The sequence below is a fragment of the Oryctolagus cuniculus genome, chromosome 8 (genome assembly GCF_051225735.1).
Source record: "Oryctolagus cuniculus isolate XC-2025 breed Fujian yellow rabbit chromosome 8, ASM5122573v1, whole genome shotgun sequence".
NCBI lineage: Eukaryota > Metazoa > Chordata > Mammalia > Lagomorpha > Leporidae > Oryctolagus > Oryctolagus cuniculus.
In genome coordinates, this window is record NC_142874.1 from 100,826,741 (window position 1) to 100,845,745 (window position 19,005).

At 42.3% G+C, this 19,005-nt stretch overlaps 1 non-coding gene across 1 annotated transcript; it reads right to left on the reverse strand.

Moving 5' to 3' along the window:
• Positions 1-1,260: 1,260 nt before the first annotated feature.
• LOC127483357 (U1 spliceosomal RNA) lies at positions 1,261-1,424 on the reverse strand. The gene has a single exon (XR_007909549.3). It is a non-coding gene; the product is annotated as a U1 spliceosomal RNA (small nuclear RNA).
• Positions 1,425-19,005: the final 17,581 nt, after the last annotated feature.

Genomic DNA, 19,005 nt, shown 5'->3' on the forward strand with positions numbered 1-19,005 from the left:
TCCTCCATCCACCAGTTCACTCCCCAAATGGCTGCAAAAGCCAGGGCCGAAACCAGGAGCCAGGAGCTTCCTCCAGGTCCCCTACATGGGTGCAGGGGCCCAAGGACTTGGGCTGTCCTCTGACATTTTCCCAGGCATGTTAGCAGGGAACTGGACCAGAAGTGGAGCAGCCAAGACCTGAATCAGTGACCATATGGCATGCCAGCACTGCAGGCACAGTGCAGTGCAGTGCTATGCCACAGGGTAGGCCCCAAGGCACAGATTCTGAATGAACATATCTTCTTGTTCCCCATATTCCAGGATAGGGACTTTACTCTTCCCCAGTTCTAAGGGTGAGATTGTTCTGCCACATTTATTGAATGATCAAGAATGGGCTTGTTTATTTTTGAAGGTGGAGCTGACGCTAGTGATTGGCCAATTTGGCCAGGCTGGGCTTAGAATGGAGCTTATTGTACAAAATGGTGACAGGGCCAGAGCCTAAGATGGCGTCACAGATGAGACCTTACCATTTTACTGACACTCTGTATATATGTGTACAAATTTCTTCCTTGTATAAGAGTGCAATTTACGTTGGACCCCGTGCTAATGACCACGTTTTTACTTAATTAGCTCTCCAAATGACCACATTTTTACTTATTTACCTCTCTGAAGACCAAATAATACATGCCGTGGCTGAACAAATAAATCAGTTTTTAAAAAATATGAGCAAAGGGCTGAGTGTTTGGCTGATTAAGACTCCCATATCCCGCTTCAGAGTGCCTGCATTTGCCATTCATCTCTGGCTCCTGAGACTTCCGCTTTCAGCTTATGTATATGTCTCTAGCAGGCAGTAATGATGGCTCAAGTGATTAGGCTCCTGCCACCTATGTGGGAGACCTGGATTGCGTTCCCCATTTCCAGCTGCTGGTTCCTGTCTCAGCCCCAGCCTAACTGGCCACTCAGGGTGAAAGCCAGTGCACTTGAGCTCTCTCTGTGTCTCTCTGTACCTCTGCCTCTCAACTACTTGAATTAAAAAAATTAAAAAAAAAAAAAAGATGACAGAACTCAAGAAAGGAAGAAAAGAAAGTAAAAGAAAAAAGTTCTAAAAATTTTTTAAAAATGAATATTAAACCAAATGAGCATATGAATATACAGATAACACCTGAGGGTAAATAGAGGCTGAAAAGGGGGAAAAAAGTTTTAAAAATAAAAAAAAATACATTTCAGGAAAAGGTAGTATTGAAGGTAAACAAAGAAGATTTAGCATGATTTTTTTTTTTCCAGGGGAGAGCGTGAACGCAGTCCCCCGCTACCACAAATTATGCAGTTGAGTTTTCCGCATTTGGGGAAATCGCAGAGGTCAGCACATCTGGAGTGCAATGGATAAGCCTTGCCCTGGGAAAACCACCTTTGTGATCATGGTATCTCCCCTGCCAGGTAAGTGTAGCATGATTTTTTTTAACAAATTTATTTATTTATTTATTTGAAAGACAGAATTACAGAAAGACAGAGGCAGAGAGAGGGAATCTTTGATCTGCTGGTTCACTCCCCAGATGGTTGAAAAGGACAGAGGTGGGCCAGGCCAATGCCAGGAGCCAGGAGCCAGGAGCCAGGAGCCTCTTCCTGGACTCCCACTGCTTTCCCAGGCTCATTAGCAGGGAGCTGGGTTGGAAGTTTGAAGCCAGGACTGGTGTCCATATGGGATGTGATACTGCTGGTGGTGGTTTTACCTGCTATGCCATAGTGCTGGCCTCTCAACATAATTATAATAGGAATTGCTACAAAAGGAAATCATAGCAAGATCAAAGCAAATCAAAATGACTAAAAACTGCAATTCAAGAAATATTTGAAACTTTTTCTTGAAAGAGAACATCATTTTCCTGAGAATATGAACCCACAGAGCCAACACCAAGACATTTTCTAGTAAACTTTTATTTTTAAAATTTATTTATTTGAGGCCAGAGTGCTAAATAGCACTCTGGCCTCAGAATCAGCCCTAAAGGCATTCGGAGCTGGCTGAAAAGCTCATGAGAGTATTTCAGGCATGGAAAGCCAAGACACTCTGGCAAAAGATCTCTGCGAGTGAGATCCCAGTGGAAAGAACAGGCCATCAAAGAAGGAGGTACCTTTCTCTGAAGGGAGGAGAGAACCTCCACTTTGACTATGACCTTGTCTAAACAAGATAAGAGTCGGAGAACTCAGAGGGCTTCCATAGCCTTGGAAACTCATGACTGGAGCATAGGGAGATTACTGATGCCATAGACAGGAGTGTCAATTGGTAAAGTCAACAACAGGAGTCACTGTGCACTTACTCCTCATGTAGGATCTCTGTCCTTGATGTGCTGTACATTGAGATTTAATGCTATAACGAGTACTCAAACAATATATTTCACTTTGTGTTTCTATGGGGGTGCAAACTGTTGAAATCCTTACTTAATGCATACTAAACTGATCCTCTGTAAAAAAAAAAAAAAAAAAAAAAAAAAAAAAAAAAAAAAGAAAGAAAGAAATTATCAATTCCCAACTTGACTCTCACTGGGATTAAACATGACAATAGGTCTGCTCTGATTTCATCATCATTTAAAAAAAATCATCTATTATTTTTCACTTTATGTTTCTGTGTGGGAACAAACTGTTGAAATCCATACTTAATGTATACTAAGCTGATCTTCTGTATATTAAGATAATCGAAAATGAATCTTGATGTGAATGGAAGGGGAGAGGGAGTGGGAAAGGGGAGGGTTGTGGGTGGGAGGGACGGTATGTGGGGAAAGCCATTGTAATCCATAAGTCGTACTTTGGAAATTTATATGCATTAAATAAAAGTTAAAAAAAAATTTATTTATTTGAAAAACCGAGTTAGAGAGAAGAGACATATGGAGAGAGATCTCCCACCGCTTGCTCACTCCCTAGATGGCTGCAATGGCCAGGACTAGGCCATCCAATACTGCTTTCCCAGGAGCATTAGCAGGAAGCTAGATAGGAAGTGGAGCAGTGGCACCCACATGGAATGCTATACCATAATGCCAGCCCCTCTAGTAAACTTTTGACTTCAAAGGAAGCAAATACATTACTTGGAGGTTCAAAAGAACAAGTGACTTACAAGGGAAAGAATATCGTGTGGTTATCAAGTATTTCAGGAAGAAGTCTGGGCCGGCGCTGCAGCTCACTAGGCTAATCCTCCGCCTTGCGGAGCCGGCACACAGGGTTCTAGTCCCGGTAGGGGCGCCAGATTCTGTCCCAGTTGCTGCTCTTCCAGGCCAGCTCTCTGCTGTGGCCTGGGAGTGCAGTGGAGGATGGCCTAAATGCTTGGGCCCTGCACCCCATGGAAAACCAGGAGAAGTACCTGGCTCCTGCCATCGGATCAGCGCAGTGCGCCGGCCACAGCGCACTGGCCACGGCGGCCAATGGAGGGTGAACCAATGGCAAAGGAAGACCTTTCTCTCTGTCTCTCTCTCACTGTCCACTCTGCCTGTCAAAAAAAAAAAAAAAAAAAAAAAAAAAAAGAAGTCTGTATGCCAGAAGAGTATGGACTAAGGGCAGGCTCCAGTCTGTGACTGGAAAAGTGCAAGCTGGAACACCTTCCTATACTAAAACCTGGAAAATTATCAGACCAGTGACATCATGTCAAAAAGATTCAGAGTTCAACTTGCAAAGGCTGTCACTGACCAATGATGATGGAGCAGCTTCCAGCTTCAGAAGATTAACAGTTGCAAAGTGATTTGAAAACTATCAAATGGGTTTTAACATGCAAGTTCTTAATGACAGGTTTATAAAATCTGGTTGACTTTGGAGGGTGAAAACTGATAAACAAATGAAAGAATTAAGCTTTTGTCTTGCCTTTGCTCTATGAAGGCTTCTACAACGTGATCGAAGAACAGAAGAGGGAAAACATCCCTTTTTAAAAGTATTGCAACTAGTAAATGGGAGCAGGCTGACCAAATTTCAATCATTTTGGAAGCCTGGTTCAGATTTTTGATAGACAAAATCAAGGAGAGCTAATAAAATACCTAAGCCATTAAATGTTTTATTAGTCTGTAATGTAGTAATAGATAGTTGGAACATATCCAAATGTTTTCCTACATTTTTGTCTTGAGTGTCCTGAATTTTTCAGTTAGAATTAGAATATCCAGGGCTGGCACTGAGGCGTAGCAGATAAAGCTGCTTCCTGTAGTCCTGGCTGCTCCACTTTTGATCCAGCTCTCTGCTATGACCTGGGAAAGCAGTAGAAGATGGCCCAAGTCCTTGGACCCCTGCACCTGTGTGGGAGACCTGGAAGAAGCTTCCCAGCCCTGGCTGTTGCGGCCATCTGGGGAGTGAACCAGCAGATGGAAGATTACCCCCGCCCCTCCACCCCCGCCCCGCACCACCTATGCCTCTGCTTCTCTGTAACTCTGCCTTTCAAACAAATAAATAAGTCTGAAAAAAAAAAGAATTAGAATATTCATTTTCCCAATATCTTAAAGCCCCTTACTGAGAAACTGCTGAGAAATCTTATGCTCAAGTTTTGGGTAGCTGAGTCCAAAAATCATCTTTTTATAGACTCATGCATTCTCACATTTTCTCTCTGCTTTCTTTGTGAGAAGAATGATTTCCCAAAAAAGTATCTAATTTGTCTTTGTCAAGACTGTAAATGGTATTAAGGACAGCTCTTTTCCAGAAATATTTATTTAATCACAGAAAGGCATCATCATTTCTCCCTCCCTCCCCTCCTCCCTTCTCTCCCTCCGTTCCTCTCTCCTTTCCTTGCTTCCTTCCTTCCTTCATATTTATTTATTTATTTATTTGAGAGGCAGAGTTATACAGAGAAATAGAGAGAGAGAGAGGGAGAGAATCCTCCATCCACTGGTTCACTCCAGAGAGAGAGAGAGAGAGAGAGTCCTCCATCCACTTGTTTACCCCCAGGATGGCTGCAATGGTCTGAAGCCAGGAGCTCCTTTGGGGTCTCTCAAGTGGGTACACGGGTCCAGGCACTTGGGCCATCCTCTTCTTTCCCAGGCTCATTAGCAGGGAGCTGCATTGGAAGTGGAGCAGCTGGGACCTGAACCTGTGCCATATGGGATGCTGGTGCTGCAGGCTGTGGCGCTCACCCTCTGAGCCACAGCACTGACCTCAAGCATCCTTTCTAATTTGTATCAAGGTGCTTTATGTGATTCAACATGTCTGTAAAGATAAAGTTCTTAGAATATAGACCATCAACTAGGATTTTGTGGGCAGGACAACTCTGATGTGGTCACTGAGATTTCAGAAATAAATTGTTACATCAAGGGTCCCTATTCGTCTTCAAGTGAAATGTTTCGGTTATGGCCATCGAAATCCTGCAAATGACCTGTTACTTTTGTTTTGTTTGTTTGTTTTTTGACAGGCAGAGTTAGACAGTGAGAGAGAGAGACAGACGGTCTTCCTTCTGGTGGTTCACCCCCCAAATGGCCGCTATGGTGCGCTGCGCTTATCTGAAGCCAGGAGCCAGGTGCTTCCTCCTGGTCTCCCATGGGGTGCAGGGCCCAAGCACTTGGGCCATCCTCCACTGCCTTTCCGGGCCACAGCAGAGAGCTGGCCTGGAAGAGGGGCAACTGGGACAGAATCCGGTGCCCCGACCGGGACTAGAACCCGGGGTGCCGGCGCCACTAGGTGGAGGATTAGCCTATTGAGCCACGGCGCCGGCCCCTATTAGTTTTGAAATAAGCTCAGTGGAAATGGTTAATGGCACCCTCAAGTTTCTTCATAAAACAGAAGGAAAGACTTTTTGGGAATTTTACTTTTCTTTCTTTTTGCTTTTTATTTACATAAATAAACCTGTGAAGCAGTTAGAGAAAGGAGCAACCCTTCCAAATGTGAACTGAGTTGATTAAGAAACCAAACAAAAAAGTAAGCAAGAGTGGAGATTAAAAATGAGATTTGCAAGCCTGGATCCCTCCTTCACATAGTATCTTTGAAACGTCAACTACACCTGGTTGGTGATGGAAACTTGTACAAACGAATCTTACCTCCCACACACAAATATGAAATGGGAAAGACGAGATACCAAACCACAAAACTAAATAAAATCTTTCTTTCTTGGTAACAAGAAACTAGGCCATAAATCACCAATTTGTAAGCAAATATTTACTTCTTTTACCAAGGAACTAGTTTCTAATTTGGGAAAGTTTATGTATGGTCATAAACTTAATTTAATAATCTGATTTTTAAAAATGTGTACCACCTCTTTGCAAAACAGCATGTATATATTATGAATTGTGCTTGATTTCAGAAGATCATGGAACTCCTAGTGCTCTATGACACTAAGAAATCCTGGGGCTGACGTTGTGGAGTAGCAGGTTATTAAGTCATTGCGTGCAAAAATGGTTCAAGTCCTGGCTGCTCTACTCCCGACCCACACCCCTGCTAATGCGCCTGGGAAAGCAGCAGAGGATGGCCAAACAGAGGTTGGGCCCCTGCAGCCACATGGGGCCAACATTGTGGTACAATGAGCTAAGTTGTTGCCTGCAATGTTGGCATCGCATATTGGAGCACTGGTTCCAGGCCTAGCTGCTCCACTTCCAGTCTAGCTCCCTGCTGATGTCCCTAGGAGGATAATGGAGGATGGCCTAGGTAGTTGGACCTGGGCCACCCATCTAGGATACTTGGTTGGAGCTCTGGGCTCCTGGCTTTGTTCTTGCCCAGCCTGGCCGTTGCACTTATTTGGAAAGTGAACCAGCAGATGGAAGGTCTCTCTTTTCTCCCTCTCTCTCTATCACTCTGCTGATCAGATAAATGAATTAATATATATTTTTTTAAAGAACAATGAGTAAAAGGAATTCCACAAGGTCTTCAAATTTTCATGCCACACATGCTTCATTAGTTACAAAGAAAAATATTTCCTTACAACGGAGAGATCTGGTGAACTTGACATTATATGGCTCCTGATACAATGCTATAAGAAATTATGTTTGCCTCCCCCAAATTCATGTTTACATCCAAAGCTTTAGTATCTCAGAATATAACTGTATTTGGAGATAGAGCCTGTAATTAAGATAAAATTACGTCATATCAGTGGATCCTAAACCAATATGACTAGAATTCTTTTTAAGATTTGTTTATTTATTTGAGAAGCAGAGAGAGAGAGAAAGACTGGTCTTCCATCCACTGGTTCACTCCAATGGCCACAATGGCAAGAGCTGCACTGATCCTAAGCCAGGAGCCAGGAGCTTCCTCCAGGTCTCCCATGTGGTGCAGGGGCCCAAGGACTTGGGGCATCCTCCACTGCTTTTCCAGGCCATGGCCGAGAGCTGGATTGGAAGTCGAGCAGCCAGGGCTTGAACTGGCACCCGTATGGGATGCTGGCACTGCAGGTGGAGCTTTACCCGCTATGCCACAGCGCCAGCCCCTAGAATTCTTATAAGAAGAGACTAGCCAACTTCCTGTCAGTGTAGGCCCTGGGAGGCAGTAGTGATGACTCCTGTAACTGGGTTCCTGCCACACACTCAGGAGACCTGGACTGTGTTCTCAACTCCTAGCTATAAGCCCTGTCTAGCTCCAAATGTTGGAATTTGGAGAATGAATCAACAGATGGGATCTCTCTCTCTCTGTGTCTCCATGCCTCTCAAATAATTTTTTTAAAAAAGAGGATATTAGGACACAGACTTCTTCAGAGAAAGACTGCGTGTTATGAATCCAGCATAAAAATACTGGAACATTTGCAATTTATAAAAGATGTGTGTCATTTCATTTATTCCTGACTATAATCATGCAGATGTTATTTCTACATGCTATAAATGAGGAAATTAAGTCTTGGAATGATTAAATGGCTGTGGCATAGCCCGTGTTTTAGCTGGTAGGAAACAGACCTAAGACTGGAAAACAGATATGGGCTCTTTCCGACTCTCCCAGTGTTGCTGCAGAAAATGCTGAATTTATAATTCAGTAAGAAGAAATAAACAAATGGAAGTTTTATGTGATGCCAGACATTGCTTCAGGTAATGTACCATGATACTCTACATAGGTTTCAAATGTCACTGTTTACTTTAGGCTTTTTTCTCTTCTGAGCACAGATTGAAATTCGTGAGGCATGCAGTGGGTGTGGTGTGTGCATACCTGTGGAGAAACACACTGCCTTTTACTGGCGGTTAAATTAGAAGTCAGTGTTTAAATTTATGTCCTAAGACAAATTTGAAACTAAGTATTACAGAGGGAGAATAGGTTAGTAATCCATCCAAAGTCTCATTCAACATCATTTTAATTTGCTGTCAGATTATCATCATGTTAAGGATAACTTGATAGATGGATAATCTTAAAACACATTGTAAAAAGATCAGACATCTAATGTGATAAAATACAACATAGACAAAATAGTTTATGAGTCTACATGTTCAGAATTTGGCTCGATTTGATCTTTCTGTAGCAAAGACACACCTGCTGTCTTCTTAATTTAACGTATTTCTGATATTGACTGGAAAAGCACTTTTGAGTTAGTGTACCAGGAAGGATCACCCTATTTCTGTAATTTATAAGTGTACTGAAAGTTAAAATAATTTAAGGACTTCCTAGAAATTCATCTGTTCAGCATTCTTGCGAGTTTACCTAAAATGTCAACCATTAAAGTTTTATTTGTGCTTAGGATTGCTGTGATTAAAAGATTTAAAATGGTGCTTCAGAAACGCAAACATTCCTAGGAAGGAAATTAACTCTTAAGTACGTGCTGCATTGTTGTCTTTTATTCATTCATGTTCATTCCCTTATTCCATTTTTCTTAAAGATTTATTTTATGTATTTGAAACGTAGTTACAGAGAGAGGGAGAAGAGATAGATATTCCTTTTCATATATATGTATATATTTTATAATCTTTTAAAATAATAGTTTACATTCCACAAAAGGTATAGTTTTATGAGTTTTGAAAAATACATATGGTTGTGTAACCGCCACTACCACTGATATATAGAACATTTTCACCCCCCTCTCCAAATTTCCTCTTTTCTCTCTGTCTTCCCCCAAACCCTGCTGGCCACTCATTTGATTTCTATCCCAATAGCTTTGCATTTTTTAGGCTAGTTACAGTGCCTTGGTGCTAGGGATACAGAGACCATCAGATTTAGATGCTGCAAATAAGGAGTAGTCATCAAATGGAACAGACAGGGCACCACAGGGCTGTCACAAAATTACAAATGATGTACTTTAGTATAACAGAAGACATACAACCGACTGTGCATATGGAGAAATGCTTTGTTAAGGAGATGGCAATTGACTTTGGTCCTGAAAGGATGAATTGGAATAGGACAAACAAAGAGGATGGAATAAGACTGCCCCACTAGAAGGAATATCTGCACACAAGCGCTAGGCTCCGAACACTTCTGTGTGTTCTGTAAAGGGAGTGGAGAGGAGGGTGGGTGCAACGTATCTCTGTTCAAGGCATTACGTCATAAAGGATTATTATTCTGGTCCTCATACCTTTCTACCCAAACTTTAAACTTCTAGGACTAATTTCCTGCCTATGAAAAATAATGTCTTATTAATTAATATTTGTTATAAATTCATATCAGTTGCTGTTTCTGCAATGTATCTTCTCAGGTTAGCTTTGGTTTTTAATTACTCAGGAAAAGCTGAGCTTGAATTATCAGCAAGTCAGTGAGGAAATTAATTGAGTTTGAATCACCACCAAACACAAGGGGTCTTCAAAAAGTTCATGGAGGGGCAGGCAATGTGGCATAGTAGGTTAAATTGTCGCCTGAAGCACTGGCATCCCATGTGGGTGAGGGTTTGTGTCCCTGCTGATCCAGCTCCCTGCTAATGCTCCTGAGAAAGCAGTGGAGGATGGCCAAAGTGCTTGGGTCCCTGCACCCACTTGGTAGATCTGTAAGAAGCTCCCAGCTCCTTGCTTCGACTGGGCCCAGCCCCAGCCATTGTGGCCATTTGGGGAATGAACCAGTGGATGAAAGATCTGTCTCTTCCCCCATCTCTCTGTAACTCTGCCTTTCAAATAAATAGAATAAATATTTAAAAAAAAATTCATGGGGCTGGCACCGTGGCTCACTAGGCTAATCCTCTGCCTGCGGTGCCGGTACCCCGGGTTCTAGTCCAGGTTGGGGTGCCAGATTCTGTCCTGGTTGCTCCTCTTCCAGTCCAGCTCTCTGCTGTGGCCTGGGAAGGCAGTGGAGGATGGCCCAGATCCTTGGGCCCTGTACCCACATGAGAGACCAGGAGGAAGCACCTGGCTCCTGGCTTCAGATTGGCGCGGCATGCCGGCCATAGCGGCCATTTGGGGCGTGAACCAATGGAAGGAAGACCTTTCTCTCTGTCTCTCTCTCTCTTGTTAACTTTGCCTGTCAAAAAAAAAAAAAAAAAAAATTCATGGAAAATATACCGTAAAAACAACTATGTGTGGATTTCAAAATTTTTTCAACAGAATAAACTTATCTTTCAATTCTATTTTTTCATGAACTTTTTCAAGTACCATCATAAGTAAGCAGACATTTTTTTGTAGACAAAGAATTGTTCTTCTGCAGTCTCATCTTTAGCCATGACCCTCCTAGCCCAACTCCAGCCATACGGAATGTCTGTTCCTCCCATGCTCCATTCTCTCTCACACTTTCCTCAGTTTTCCACCTGCTTGGAAACATTTTCCCCTGCATTCTGGTGATGTCCTGATCCACTTCATCCTGCTGACTGTCTTTCATGCCCTGGCTCAATCATCCTCAGAATACATAGTATTTCCCTATCATGTGTTGTTACGTCTTTTTATATTTTTTTAAGATTTATTTATTTATTTCAGAGAGTTACAGAGAGAGGTAGAGAGAGGTATTCTATTCACTGATTCACTCCCCAAATGGCCACAATGGCTGGGATGGCCACGGCAGAATCCATTCTAGGTCTCCCACATGGGTGCACTTGGGCCATCTTCTGCTGCTTTCCCAGGCGCATTAGCAGGGAGCTGGATCAGAAGTGGAACAGTCAGGACTCGAACTGGTACCCATAAGGGATGCTAGCATTGCAGACCAGGGCTTTAACCTGCTGCGCCACAGCACTGGCCCTGTCATTACATCTTAAAATGACTTATGTGACTCTTTGTCACCTCTCATAGACTTCGAGCTTTGTGACAGGCTATTGAAGGGCCTTTTGACATGGATGCTGTGTAAAGACCATATGATTGAATGACAGGCTCAGAGTAAGACTCATCATGCTTAAGGAGATTAAATGATGTGGGAAGGTATAAATGTACTTTTAGTCATTTGGTATACAAACATCTGTGAAATTTAGGGTTGGGTTTTGAGATTGAATTATAGGAGGAAACTAGAGATCCTGATGTAACTGCTTAAATGTGAGTCATTAGTGAAAGTCCTGGAAAGGCGTGATAACAGTATAATTCCCATATCTGCTTTTGCAGTATTCAGCCTACATAGGTTGAACTATTGAATGTACTTATCCATCTGATGAATGATTTCAAGTGAGGAGGAAAGTCATTATTCCAGCAATGATATGCCATCACAGGCCTGAACTGCCACAGGCACCAAGCCACCCAAAAGCTATATAGCATGAGTCACAAACCAAACAGGTCTTTACCGTGCCTGAATTCCAGTCCCTCATCACGAAGTTGACTGTGAAAGGGGCAGCATTTTAAGAAAAAAGATTCTGGCATGTGTTTAGCCCAGCATTTAAGATGTCTGTGTCTCTTATTGGAGTACCTGGGTTTGATACCTGGCTCCTGCTCCTGACTCCAGCTTCCTGTTAAGGTAGACCTGGGAAGCAGTGGTGAGGGCTCAGATATTTGGATTTCTGCTAGTCATGTGGGAGACCTGGATTGAGTCTAGCAGGCTCCCAGTTTCAGCTCAGCGGATCTCCAGTTGTTGGTGGCGTTTGGGTATGAACCAGTGAATGGGAGCTATCTTTCTCTCTCTGTCTCTCTTTTTTTTTATTTTTATTTTTAAAGATTTATTTTATTTATTTGAAAGAGTTACAGAGAGAGGTAGAGCTACACAGAGAGAAAGAGGTCTTCCATTCTACTGGTTCACTCCCTAAATGACTGCAATGCCCAGAGCTGAGCTGATCTGAAGCCAGGAGCCAGGAGCTTCTTCTGGGTCTCCCACGCTGGCTCAGGGACCCAAGCACTTGGGCCATTTTCTACTGCTTCCCCAGGCCATAGCAGAGAGCTGGATCAGAAGAGGAGCAGCCAGGACTTGAACTGGAGCCCATATGGGATGCCAGCACTGCAGGGGGCCGTCTTACCCTACTATGCCACAGCGCCAACCCCTCTCTGTCTCTTAAAATAAATAATTTAAAGAAATGATTCTAGTATGGAGATATTAGTTTATACATTTTTGTGTACTTAGAAAAGAGTAATAAAATAAAAGACTTATCTATATTCTTTATATAATAATATATACAGATAAATAATTCACAATAACACAAACTCATTCTAAATAAACTCTAAGCAAATAAAACATTTTAGAATAACTTCTAAAACCCATTTTTCACTCAACATATTTATATTCCCTGCTTGATAAGAAATACTTGATATGGAAGGATTGTGTGGTGGTGGATAAGGAGGTCATAGAGAGGAATTTGTTGATTGGACCAGTTGGCTCAAATAGGCAGAAGAAAATCCCTATTCTAATCTCAGCCCGAGCTGTGTGGGAGTAGGTAAAGCACTTCGTCTCACTCCAGACTATTAGATATGCAAACAATCTTGCATGTGAGAACGTGATTGTAGCTTTTGGAATGAAAAGGGTAAAACAAGACTGAGATCAGGATGGGGATGCATGTGTATTACGTGTGAGCATGTTCTTGACCTATGCCAGCCCTCAGTCAAGACACTACCATTAGCCCAACTTTGGTTTTATAGCCTGCAAATGATAACATTAGGTGGAAAGATTCTTAGCACTTGAAAAAGAATTTGTGTTCTACTTGAGGATTTTGTGGCTAGGTGGACTCTGTTGTAAACACCTTAGAGGTCTGAGTTCCATAAAGTATTTCAGCTGCCAAGTGTTGCTTAAGTTGCTTGTGTTTGTGTTCCTCATGGCTTTTATAACTGTCCTCTACTGATATAGGAGTTATCAAATTAATTTTAAAAATATATTAATTTGTTTAAAATGATATAACCTCAAAATAAAAGGTTTAGTGCACTTAAGGAAAAACATGTAATCATATGTGGCCTATTTTCTTTAAAACATCTTTTTAGTTAATGATTCATGATTATTTTCAGTTCTTAACAAGCTGAAGGATTTTCAAAAAGTTTGTAGAAAATGTATATAATGGGGGCTGGCACTGTGGCACAGTACCTTAACCTACTGGCCTGAAAAGCCAGCATCCCATATAGGCACTGCTTTGAGACCCTGCTGCTCCACTTCCAGTCCAGCTCTCTGCTATGGCCTGGGAAAGCAGTAGAAGATGGCCCAAGTCCTTGGGCCCTTGCACCTGCGTGGGAGACCCGGAAAAAGCTCCTGGCTCCTGGCTTCGGATCGGCTCAGCTCTGGCTGTTACAGCCATCTGGGGAGTGAATCATCGGATGGAAGACCTCACTCTCTCTCTCTGCCTCTCTTCTCTCTGTGTAACTCTGACTTTCAAATAAATATTTAAATCGTAAAAAAAAGAAAATGTATATTATGAAAAGCTGCATGAATTTCAAAATTTTCTCGCACCAAAATGAACTGATCTTTCAATTTCCTTTTCCACAAACTTTTTGAAGTACCTTGTTACTAATACACAGCCATATTCTAACACATTCCTTTTTGAAATTGACAGTTATTGTTGTCTTGGAAGCAGATGTTTGCCATGCACCTGTTAAGAACTGTCCCCAAAGATTGTTTTGCATCATTAAAAATAGGTATTCTGTGTTGCTATAAATTATAAACTAGAAGAAACCCTGCCAGCCTCAGATGAGTTTTTACATGAACATAAAGTTTATAAAGAATGAAAGAAGAAAAAAGAGAAACCCTCCAAAATTTAAAGCAACTAACCATTTTCTGTTAATAGAGGACATAAGAACAGGTATATATAATGTATGTTGTTTCCATAGCAATCCTATTATTCCTTTGCCTGCACAAGTATCCACAGACTAGCAAAATAAATGTACAGTAGTCTTCAATGTTCTAATAGTCTAATAAGCTTCCACTCTTTATCCTTGTCTGTTTTAGCTAGTACAATTTATACATGGTGTCTTCAAAAAAAGTTCATGAAGAATGTGTATTATGAAAGAACTATGCTTGGATTAACAAAAATTTTTGTGATCAAAAAAATCATTTAATTTAAAATTTCCACAACTTCCTGAAGCATGCTTAGGCTTTCATGAGTTTCAGAAATTCTCATAGAAAAATTTCAATTTTTTATATATGTATTAATTATCTATTACTACATAGAAAATTACTCACCAAAACCAGCAGGTTAAAACCACACACATTTATTATGTTTCTCCATTGCTGCCAGTCATGCATGTGGTGGGTCTTACCTGGTGGTCTGGGCCAGTCTCTTGTGAGAAAGTGATCAAGGAGTTAGCCAAGCCCACGTTATTACAGGGCTCTCGTGGACCGCAGGATCCATTTCTTCCTCCAGATGAGAAAGCAGGGAAGGTTATCTGCTCCTGAAATAAATCAAACAACCAACAACTGAAATGAAGGGAATAGTCACAAAGCAACTTTTGGTAGAAAAAAAAATTTTTTTTTTTTGAGAAGACCACTAAGATAGAACTTGAGTGGAAAAGCAAGGAAACAAGCAAAGCAAAGAATTCCAAAGAGAGACAAAATGAAGGAGCTATTAGCCCTGACCAGAAGGAACAAGAGTGATTGTGAAGCCATAATGATGTGCGACTTTGTGGCTAAATATTAGGAACTTAGGGAGACCATCGGCTCTCAAAGTGTGGCCCCTCAATCAGCAACATGAGTGTCGCTTGGCAGCTTATGGAACGTGAAATTCTCTTACTCACTGAGGCAGAAACCCTGAGAATGGCATTTATTCACGATTTTTTTTTTTGACAGGTGGAGTTAGACAGTGAGAGAGAGAGAGACAGAGAGAGAGAGAGAAAGGTCTTCCTTCCGTTGGTTCACCCCCCAAATGGCTGCTCAGGCCTGCACGCTGCTCCAATCCGAAGCCAGGAGCCAGGTGCTTCCTCCTGGTCTCCCATGCGGGTGCAGGGAGCAAGCACTTGGGCCATCCTCCACTGCCTTCCCGGGCCACAGCAGAGAGCTGGCCTGGAAGAGGAGCAACCAGGACAGAATCTGGCGTCCCAACTGGGACTACAACCCAGTATGCAGGCGGAGGATTAGCCTATTGAGCCGCGGTGCCGGCCTCATGAATGTTTTAACAAGCCTGCTGACAAGGCGGAGCCACCAAAGTGGACTGATTGCTGTAAAGGTTTTGGGAAAAGTGTTTTAAATTTTAACAGTCAAGAGGCACTTGGATCCAGCAAGTTCAGAGCTGTGTCTGTATGTCCTTTTTAAATTATGAACATATAGGCATTAAAATATACGTGTGTGTGTGTGTGTGTGTGTGTGTGTATATAGATAGATAGATAGATACATATTTTAAAAAGAATGTTAAGGGATGAAAATGTGAGGCCACATAAAGAATATTTGGGGTGCTGCAAATGTTTAGTTTCTTTTTAAAAATTTTATTTAATTTCATCTACTTGAAAGGCAGTGAATTGGAGAGAGAGAGAGAGAGAGATTTCATTTACTGTTTCACTCCCCAAATGACTGCATTAGCCAGGGCTGAGTCTGACCAAAGCCAGGAGCCAGAAACCCCATCTGGGTCTCCCCTTTGGGTGGCAGGGACCTAAGAACTTGAGCCATCATCTGCTGTCTTCCCAGCTGCATTATCAGGGAGCTGGATTGGAAGCAGGGTAGTCAGGACCTTGAACTGGCAATCTGACATGGAATGCCAGGTGTCCAAAGCAGTGACTTAACCGGCTGTGCCACAAAACCTGCCCCTTCACTGTTTCTAGACTTGAGAGGTTGGTGCTTGTTTGCTTGGCTTTTTAGCTATTTTTATTTTTCAGAAGATTTACTTATTTGTTTGAAAGAGTTACACACACACACACACACACACACACACACATTTTCTGTTTGCTGATTCACTCCCCAAGTGGCTGCAACAGCCAGGACTGAGACAGGCCAAAGCTGGGAGCTCAGAGCTTCATACAGGTCTCCCATGTGGGTGGCAAGGGCCCAAGCACTTGGGTTATTTTCTGCTGCTTTTCATTGGCCATTAGCAGGGAGCTGGATCAGAAATAGAGCAGTCAGGATACAAATTGGTGTCCAAACAGGATGCCAGCATTGCAGGTGGTGGCTTAACCCACTACACTATAACACTGGCCCCTTTTAATTGCTTTTAAGTTTGTGTGTGTGTGTGTGTGTGTGTGTGTGTGTCTTAGGTGGTAAGGTTGATAAAGGTCACTGATGCCTTGTATGACTCTTTATTCAGTTAATATCTATTTGGCGTCTCCCATGTAGCAGTGTTCTGGGCACTTTGTTTTACTTCAGTGAGCAGAATAATGTTTTCCACCCCTGAGATTTTCACATAGTGGGAAAGGATCAGCAATAATAAATATAGTAATACATTATATCTTATGTTAGAAGGAATAGATGCTATAGAAAATATAAGGGTGGAGAACATAATGGGATGAGGACTGCTGGGACAGTCTCATTGATAAGATTTTACCTAAGACTGGAAGATGATGAATCTTATAGGTTTGAGGAGGAGTCAGAGCAATCAACTAATGAAAGGCCTTCAATGATGAACTTGACCGGTACCTTAAGGAACAGTAAGAGACCAGAGTGAGTGGAGTGAGCAGCAGGAAGTTAGGGATGGAAGTTATAGAGCGAGATCCTGTAGGTCCTTGTAGGCCAACACAGTGTTTTGGTTTTTCAACTGAGAGTAACAGGGAGGCTTTTCAGGGTTTGGTGCCAAGGAGTTACATGATCTGCCCTACATGCTGGAAGTATCCACTTGACTGTAGGGTTGAGAACCAACAGAGGGGTAGAAGTGTGGTGACCATTAGGAGACTTTTGGAGTAATCTATGCGAGAGATGGTGGATTGCATGAGGGTGGTAGCAGAGCAGGTTGGAAAAAATTGGACTCCAAAATATCCTGACAGATGAATATATGATGGGAGAAAGGGAAGGGTTGAGGTTATTTGGGGATTTCAAAAAGCTCATGGAAAAGAAAATTAAAAGCTAAATGAATTTTGGTGCAAAAAATACTTGGAAATCCTCAGATACCAGGGGGTCTTCAAACAGTTGATGGAAAATGTGTATTATGAAAAAACTATGTGTGTGTGTGGGGGGGACACAGTGCTGTGGCCACCGCCTGCAGTGCCAGCATCCCATATGGGTGCTGGTTTGAGACCCAGTTGTTCCACTTCCAAACCAGTTCTCTGCTGTGGCCTGAGAAAGCAATAGAAGATGGCTCAAGTGCTAGGGCCCCTGCACCCATGTGGGAGATCTGGAGGAAGCTCCTGACTTCAGATTGGCCCAGCTCTGGCCATTGCCACCATTTGGGGAGTGAACCAGCAGATGGAAGACACCCCCTTTCCCCCACCTTTGCCTCTCTGTAACTCTGCCTTTCAAATAAATTCATCTTTTTTTTTTTTTAAAAAAAGACTATGCAAGAATTTTTTGCAGGAAAATAAATTCATCTTTTAATTCCATTTTCCATGAACTTTTTTGAAGTCTCTGTATACTTTGAAGCTTTTGATCTGAGCAATTGGTAATTTTGTACAGAGTTTCCAACAGCTGAAATGAAGAGGTTTAGGTTTTTTTTTTTAAAGATGAGTGTATAGCTTACAATTTAAAGATTAACAAAACAGCATGTGTGATATCCTTTTTTGTACAATTAAAAACATACGTATATACATTCTTAGAGTGACGTATGAAAGGAGGTTCACAAAAAGGTTAGTGTCGAAAGGTTCCTCAAATGTCACTATAAAGTAAAAAAGCAATGTGTGGAATAGTGAGGATAGTAGGATTTAGTATCAAAAACTGGATGGGGAAAACAGTATACAATGTGTATGTATTTGCATGTATGTGCATGAAATGCCTTTTTTAATTCACCTGCAGATTGATTCCATTGGTTGCATCTAAGAAGCAAAGCAAACCGGATGGAGAACAGCAATAAAAGTAGGTTTTTTTTTTTTTTTTTTTTTTTGACAGGCAGAGTGGACAGTGAGAGAGAGACAGAGAGAAAGGTCTTCCTTTGCCGTTGATTCACCCTCCCCCAATGGCTGTTGCGGCCAGCGTGCTGTGACCGGTGCACCGCGCTGATCTGAAGCCAGGAGCCAGGTGCTTCTCCTGGTCTCCCATGCGAGTACAGGGCCCAAGCACTTGGGCCATCCTCCACTGCACTCCCGGGCCACAGCAGAGAGCTGGCCTGGAAGAGGGGCAACCAGGACAGAATCCGGTGCCCCGACTGGGACTAGAACCCTGGGTGCCGGCGCCGCAGGTGGAGGATTAGCCTATTGAGCTGCGGTGGCGGCCAAAAGTAGGTGTTTTTTTACTCCATACTGTTCTGTATCTGCTCCTTGTTGAATGATGTGCATGTAACATCTGCTCAGAAATAACTAATTAATTAATTAGCATTAAACAATCTGATACCTCTTTCTGGTAGAAATGAAAGAAAGAGTATATTTTCACCTTGTTAGTGGAAATGTGAATTATAGTTTTATGTAATGCATATGGCAACATCAATTAGATACTAGTAAGGGGCCAGCACTGTGGCATAACTGGTAAAGCTGGCCCCTGTAGTACCAGCATCCCATATAGGTGCTGGTTAAAGTCCTGGCTGCTCAACTTCTGATCCAGCTCTCTGCTTGGCCTGGGCAAACAGTAGAAGATAACCCAAGTCCTTGGGCCCCTGCACCTGCGTGGGAGACCTGGAGGAAGCTCCTGGCTCCTGGCTCCTGGCTTTGGACCGGCACAGTTCTGGTTGTTGCGGCCATCTGGCAAATGAACCAGCGGACGAAAGATCTCTCTCTCTCTTTCTCTCTCTCTCTCTCTCTGCCTCTGCCTCTCTGTAACTCTGCCTTTCAAACAAATAAATAAATATTAAAATAACTTAAAATAAAAATA